A 7,894-nucleotide genomic window follows, 5' to 3' on the forward strand; every position below is an offset into this window, starting at 1 on the left:
ACCAGGGGAGCCCCTAACCCCAGAGTTTTACTGAAACATTTTTATGTTGATTTTGATGTTTACTATTGGTATATTTTCTTTTTGAAAATACGGAGTTAAAAACCACCCAGGACTTCTTCCAGTAACGCCAGAGTATCTAAAAGGGTGGCGTAAACAAAATCAACATAACGTCCAAAAGCCTGCAGCAAGTTTTCGCAAATCATATAGCTGAGGAGAGTCTAGTATCCAGAGTATATATACAACTCAACAACAAAAAGACAAACAACCCAATCAAAAAACAGGCAAAGGACTTGAATAGACATCTCTCCAAAGAAGACACACAGCAAGCATATGGAAAGATACTCAACATCATTAGTCATTAGGGAAACGCAAGTCAGAACCACAATAACACTTCATAGCTACTAAGATGGCGACGGTAATAATAATAAACAGAAAATAACAAGTGTTGGAGAGCATGTTGAGAAACTGGAACCCGCACTTTGCTAGTTGGGAATATAAAACCACTGTGCATAACAGCTTGACGGTTCCTCAAAAGTTGGACACAGAGTTACCATGTGACCCCGCAGTTGCACTCCTACGTATACATACCCAAAAGGGTTGAAAACATATGTCCAGCCTGGCTCAGCCAAAATAAAAATAAATAAATATATATTTTAAAAATAAAAGATAATTGGACAATATTTTAAAAACTGTACACAGAGCATCACTATTTATAATTGCCAAAAAGTAGAAACAACTCAATGTCCATCTACCAGTGAACAGATAAACAAAATGTGGTCTATCCATACAACTGGAATATTATTTGGCCATGAAAAGGAATGAAATACTGACACCCGCTACAACATGAATGAACCTTGAAAACGCTATGGTAAATCAAAGAGGCAAACACAAAAAGGCACATAATATATGATTCCATTTATATGAAATGTCCATAGTGACAGAAAGAAGGTCAGTGGTTGCCTGGGGCTGGGGAGGGAGGGCAGAAGGGGAAGTGATGGCCTGATGGGTACAGGCTTTCCTTTTGGGCTGAAAATGTCCTGCAACTAGAAATGGTGATAGTCGCACAACCTTGTGAATCTACTAAACCACATTAATGGTAAAATCGATCTCATGTGTATTTTACCACAATAAAGAAGAATCTAGAAAAAAAAGATTGCAGCTGTGAAACTGGCCATCTACCTGTGATGTCACATGAAGGTCCTGAAGCAGGCTCACTAATCCAGTCTCAAAACTCTATTCTCCTCATGATGAATGGCACTGAAAGATGATCAGCTAAAAAGTTCTGCGTCACAGTCAGATACTTCTGAATGTAATTCCAAGCCTCTAAGATGAATGTTGCAAAACCTCCGTTATGGACTTAAATTATGTCCCCACCCCACCCCCAAATTCATAGGTTGAAGCCCTAACCCCCGATGTGACTGTATGTGGAGAGGCAAATACAGGAGGTGCTAGGGAGATAATCAAGGCTAAATGAGGCCATAAGGCCCTAAGCCAATAGGACTGCTGTCCTTCCAAGAAGAGGAAGGGATGCCAGGGGTGGGCACGCACAGAAGAAAGAGCAGTAAGGACACAATGAGAAGACGGCCGTCTACAAGCCAAGGAGAGAGGCCACAGGAGAGACCAAACCTGCTGGCACCTTGATCTCAAACTTCCGGCCTCCACAACTGTGGGACATAAATTTCCGTTGTCTAAGCGCCCTAGTCTGTGGTACTTTGTTATGGCAGCCTGAGCTGACCAATACATTCTTCCTTCCCTGCTCCTTCTAACCTACTGATGGCAGGAATGCATAAGACAACTGAGGTCTTCCTAAAATGTGAGGCAGCTTGGGTCATAGCCCTATACCTGTGGACCGCAGAGGGAGGAGCTGCAGTGACTGGAGTATGTGCTAGAAACAGTTTGAGGAAACTAGATATTCATTTAGAATATGGTACTTAAGGTAAATGTATGCTGATTCAAAATGGTTGGACAATTCGACTCCTGGGCATATGTCCAGACAAAACTTTAATTCAAAAAGATACAGGTACCCCAATGCTCACTGCAGCACTATTCACAACAGCCAACAACCATAAACAACCTAACGTCCATCAACAAATGAATGGATAAAGAAGATGTGGTATACATCAATATATACAATGGAATAGTACTCAGCCATAAAAAAGAATGAAATCATGCCATTTGCAGCAACATGGCTGGACCTGGAGCTCCACATACTAAGTGAAGTAAATCAGACAGAGACAGACAAATATCATATGATATCACTTATATATGGAATCTAAAATACCACACAAATGAACATATCTATGAAAGAGAAACAGACTCACAGACATAGAGAACGGACTCGTGGTTGCCAAGGGGGTAGGGGGTGGGAGAGGGATGGATTGGGAGTTTGGGATTAGCAGATGCAAACTATTATCTATAGAATGGATAAACAACAAGGTCCTCTTGTATAGCACAGGGAACTATATTCAATATCCTGTGATAAACCATAATGGAAAAGAATATGAAAAAAAGAATGCATATATATATAACTGAATCACTTTGCCGTACAGCAGAAATTACACAACACTGTAAGTCAACTACACTTCTATTAAAAAAAAATAGGCTGGAGAATGGGGTTGGATACCCCGGATCCAGGTTCAATTTCCCCCGGAACGGTGTATTCATGTCTCTATTGATATAACTGGGATTACGATTCCTTTTGTCTTGCTGTCTAGACAATAACTCCTTGAAGGCACAGATCAAATCCTGTTCATCTTTGGGTCCCACAGTGTAGACCTGGAGCAGGCTTGGTTTATGAAGCACGTGCTATACGCCAGGCACAAAAATACTGAAGTGTTACTTTCAAGGAATTGAATTCAATAAAATGCACCTAATTACGAAAGCCATTCTGAGTGTAGCAATTTGGAGATAAAATATCTGGTAAGACTAGGGTCCTAAACCTGGCGCTGGGGATGAAATCCTTGGCCAGCGGGTTCAGAGGGAGGGAATTTCTAGTCGGAGCCTCCCAGGGCCCCGCCCCACAGAATACTTTTGAGGCTTAAGGTGAGAGTGGTTTGCAACGAAGGGAGATGAGGAAAGGAACAAGCTGTTTCCTGGGTGTCACCTGGTGACATGGAAACGTTTGCCGTCCACAGAATCGGTGGCAGCAGGTTGCCTCCTTTGCAGTGTTGGTGGCCGTGGACATCACCAGGCCTTCCACAGGCACGAGCCAGGTCACCGAGGCTCTGGTTAGCACTGAGAGCCAGGGCTGGCCCACGATGCTGCCAGCCTCCGTGGATACCACAAAGGCGAGTCTAAGAAGCACAGGGTCACTCTGCGGGGACTCCCACACCAAAGAGGAGTTTCCGGGTGCAGCAGGGCTGGTCCCTGCAAAGCAAGACAAGGTGGAGTAATGTCTAATATTACGTCCCATGAAATGATGCTGTTTTACACAGACCTGGAATTGCATATTTTTAATGGAAATAATTCAAAAGGCACTTTGGGGTCATAGGTTCCTTGGGATTTCTGACCCTTAAGATCATTGTTTTTATATGCCTGGGTCATCGTAAAAAAAATCCCAATCATCCTGGGTGTTCAGATTTGGCGTAAACAGGAATTTCCTTCATCAAAGCTGCCCCACCAGTCTCCTGGTAAAAACATAAAAAGATAAAAGGACCACTGTGCTGCTTATTTGAGCAGAAACAGAATGATGGGATTCACAGTGCAGCCTCACAGCCCTCGTAATTATCCCTGTCCAAATACTTTAACTTTCTGAAACCGAGCCCTCCCCCCATTTTATGGCATCAACCTTTTTTGGGGGGTACCTTTTGGATTAGTAAGAGATTTTCTTTGGCTTTTGCAAGAAGTCAACCTCTCAGGAAACAACTGAATTAAACTTCATATTTGTTTAAAAGTCCTTGGATAGCGCCTCACATCTGCGTTTCCTCAAAACGTCTCTGTTGAAAGAATAAAGGGAGAGCGCCCTGCATTGTGCAAGTATTCAAATGAGCAGAAAAGGGTTTGATGAGTTCCATGTCCTACAAATGTTAGCGTCCCAATTACACCTTAAGACTTGTTAAGTATTTCAGACCACTTTGCAGCTTTACAGCACTGAGGACACTTCTTGCTTGATAGTGTAAGTTCTCGTATAATGTAACTGTTCTCTGGACAGTCTCCAACTTGCTAGCCTTCATTACCTAATTAGAAGAAAGGTTGTTTTTTTTTTTAATGTCTTTATGTTCGAAAATATGCTTGAATAGCTCTAAGACTGAAGCTCAGTCAGCTAATAAGGACCCTTGACTACTGAGCATCTGGTATGTGCCAGGCATTGTGCTAACTTCTTTGATTATCATTACAGTGTCTCTCCTAATAAGTTTGTTATTTAGTAAGCTAAAAAAAAAAAAGGTTTAAATTCATCTACTCTTCTAAAATTTCCAAAGAAGTTAAAAAGGAATTTCCAGCCTACGGAGAATGTCATCCAATTAATCTTAACACAAGTAACATTAGGATTCCTTTCCCAGCCTTTATTGTCAATGAAGTGATTTCTAATGTTACACAAATGAGATGTCCTAGCAGAAAGACGCCAATCACTGGCATTCTTAATTTCTATTACCAATTTCCTTTTTGGTGCACAGCAGTTTGACTTTGTAAGGTATACATATTTTCAGTTCTTTTATTTCTGGAAGTAGCTTGACTAGCTTTAGAGACACGAGGTCCAGAAGAAAATATTAGAAAAACAGAAAGCAGAAAACTATAGAAAGACTTCAGGTGCTGAGGAAAAAAAAGGTAACGGAGTTTGCTTCAAAACTCCCCTTAACCACGCAAAGGATTATTTTAGGGGGGCCCTTAGTCTCCAGCACAGAGAAGGCAGACCAGAGGAAGCGGAGTCGGGTCACAGAAAGCGATATTTAAAGCACACTCTCTAACCAGTGTAGATGCAGAAGCAGTAACACAAGAGAATGAAAAGAGGGGATGAAATTCCCCAGCCCCTAAGTTCCTTAAGAACTTATTAAATAAACTCCAGCCTCGGAAGGACGAGGGGTGTCTTAGGATAGCCGTGCCTTAGACAGGGCCAGGACTAGTTAAATGCTTGAGATTCCTACTAGTATTCCTTGAATCTTACTAGGCAATGTCAAAGCGTTAGGCTTATAAGGAAAACAGCAAACGCGGTTCATCTTGGTTCTTTGACGTCAATCAAACTTCCTGACATCCTTCAGCAAAGAAAACATTTTAAAACCAGATGAGATGGCTGCCCCTATAGAAATGTATCTGGTATCCCATCCCTGTAATATTTTAATTAAAGTTTGGGAATAATATGCATTTTTAGCACTTTTGAGTGTTGAGGGGAAGAGAGAGTGAGAAGGCGACCCCCTGCTCAAGGGCTACCTTGAGACCTGGTCTCTGTCCGTCCGCTGAGGTAATGAGAATCCAACTCCTGCACATTCGGAAGGCAACCAGAGTGAGTTTCAGAATTAGGCAATTTACACTTATAGACCAGGTCAAGCAAATTGGACAGTTTAAGTGAGCACTGAATGAAGGGGCACATAAATATGTTGGGGCCAATAAATGGTCATATTTATAGAGTGCGGTAAAAACCCGTCTCTCACTCCACATGAAGCGGTCGTGCCAACGGGATTGAACACAGCGGTCCTGACACTGAGAGCTAAAACCACAGGAGGGGCAAACTCCACCGCTGAAATTGAACTTCCAACATCTACGGTACTACTGCAGAGGCACTTGCATATCCGATATCCTCTTGGTAGAGAACGAATACCAAGTGCTCAGAAACAAAACAAACAAACAAAAAAACCCGCTTCCTCCTGCACTCATCTATACATTTCCAGAAACTGTATGGGGCAGCCAAACTCAGCCTGAGTTTTGAGAAAATATAATCCATATGTTGCCTGATAGGAAGAGAAAGACTAAGACAGACTCCAAGTAATAAAAAAAAAATGGGTAACCGCCTCCAAGCAGAGCCCTCAACTGCTGCTTTCTTCATTATGGTGGGTCCCGCTTTGGTCGTCTTGGAGGTGAAGCTACAGGTCAGGGCTGGTTTACTCTCAAGTCCGAGTGTTGGAACAGAGCTCCAGGTCTGGAGGCACAACCACCTGTGGGTTCTGGCGTGTGGAGCAGATGCTCTGACACATGCTGGAATTACAGTGGCTGAGTCATGGATGAGGAGTGAGCTCTCGACGCTGGAAGGCTTTTTAAAAGACAAACAGAGAAAGCCAAGAATCAGTGCCTCACCTTTCCCCACGCCTCCGTGGAGGAATTCTGACACTCTCTGCCGCGGCTCCAGCTCACTGGAGGCGGCGAGATTCCCTGGATCATCGACACTTGGGATTCAGATCACTGACACATGTCAAATCTTCAAACTCCCCTAATGAACGCTCATGATGTATCATTCACAATTATCTGTAGATTTCAGCCAACTCCAGTAGTTGAGTGTCTTTCCCTACAAAGTAAGCTAAGGGCAGTGTAAGTGCTGCTTTTAACCAAAGGATAAAATCAGGCCATGTCTGCTCGACTCTATAAACTAGGAAAATTGGTTTTTTGTTTGCTTTTACTTTTTACTCGCAAATAATTTCAAACTTGGAGAAGGAGCTGCAGAAATAAGAACAGCTAAAGCACTCTGCTCTATACCCCTTTACCACGGTCGACGACTGTTAACATTTGGGCAATCTGTTTTATGGCCAGTGACTCACAAAAATGGATGAACCCTGCTCCTTCTGATTTGGGATGATCTGCCACACAGGCATGTACACCAAAGCGCCAACGTTACTAACTGTACATTGCTTGTTAGAAGAGAACCAAACCCCATTCTCTCATGCTGGTGATCGATTTACGCTTTTTCCCTATTGTCAACAAATTATTAAATTTAAATCTTATGCTTGTTAAAACACATTATTTGAGTACCCATTCCTAAGAGCTTGGCTAACTTCACACGTATTCTGCTACTGAACTTTGCGCTCTAAGTGCTAAATTGAAAAGTATAATTCCAGACCTTTAAAAACAGAAAAAGATACGAAAGTCATAAACTTTCCAAGATTTCCTGTCTTTGGCTCTTGGGCGCCACCTTCTGGCTAAAAGTTGAATGTGAGACCGTTAAATTGTAACCAATTGTTACAATCAATTAAGTAACATAAAGCATCCTGGGAACGAGATTTAAACAAAAAAGAGGCTCTGACATTATGCTAGTGAAAATGGACTAAAACCACAGGAAAAAAGAAAGATCAGAAAGAAGATGACTAGGAGGCTGAAATGACCCCTCTGCTTACCTGGAATGTCAATCTGGTGTTGGCCAAGGGGAAGGTGACGTGGGGGTAAACGCTGGGCACCAGTGATAGGGAGCAATCAGCAGCCCACCATGATTTTACTTTAAATCTTAAGCAACCTTCCTCCAAGTCACAACTCCTAGATCTAGGCTACTTGAAGGCAAGACCCCAGTCCAATTTGCCTTTGCGTCATCCATAGACTGTACAGCTTCTTGTTGAATGAGTGAAGAATGAGAAATAAGTTTATTTGTCCTTGGTTAACATGTGCAGGCATATGCTTCTAAAGTTTGAACCTGAAATACACAAATACTAAAGTAATACATCATTACAGTACACAATAGCTAGACATCTAGTAACTAATAGCTTTAATTTATTTATTTTTTGGGTGTGTTGGGTCTTCGTTGCTGCACGTGGGCTTTCTCTAGTTGCGGCGAGCGGGGCTACTCTTCATTGCAGTGCGCGGGCTTCTCATTGCGGTGGCTCCTCTTGTTGCAGAGCACGGGCTCTAGGCGTGCGGGCTTCAGTAGTTGCGGCATGCGGGCTCAGTAGTTGTGGCACGCGGGCTCTAGAGCGCAGGCTCAGTAGTCGTGGCGCATGGGCTTAGTTGCTCTGCAGCATGTGGGATCTTCCCAGACCAGGGC

This window comes from Tursiops truncatus, chromosome 18 (assembly GCF_011762595.2).
Source record: "Tursiops truncatus isolate mTurTru1 chromosome 18, mTurTru1.mat.Y, whole genome shotgun sequence".
Taxonomy (NCBI): Eukaryota; Metazoa; Chordata; class Mammalia; order Artiodactyla; family Delphinidae; genus Tursiops; species Tursiops truncatus.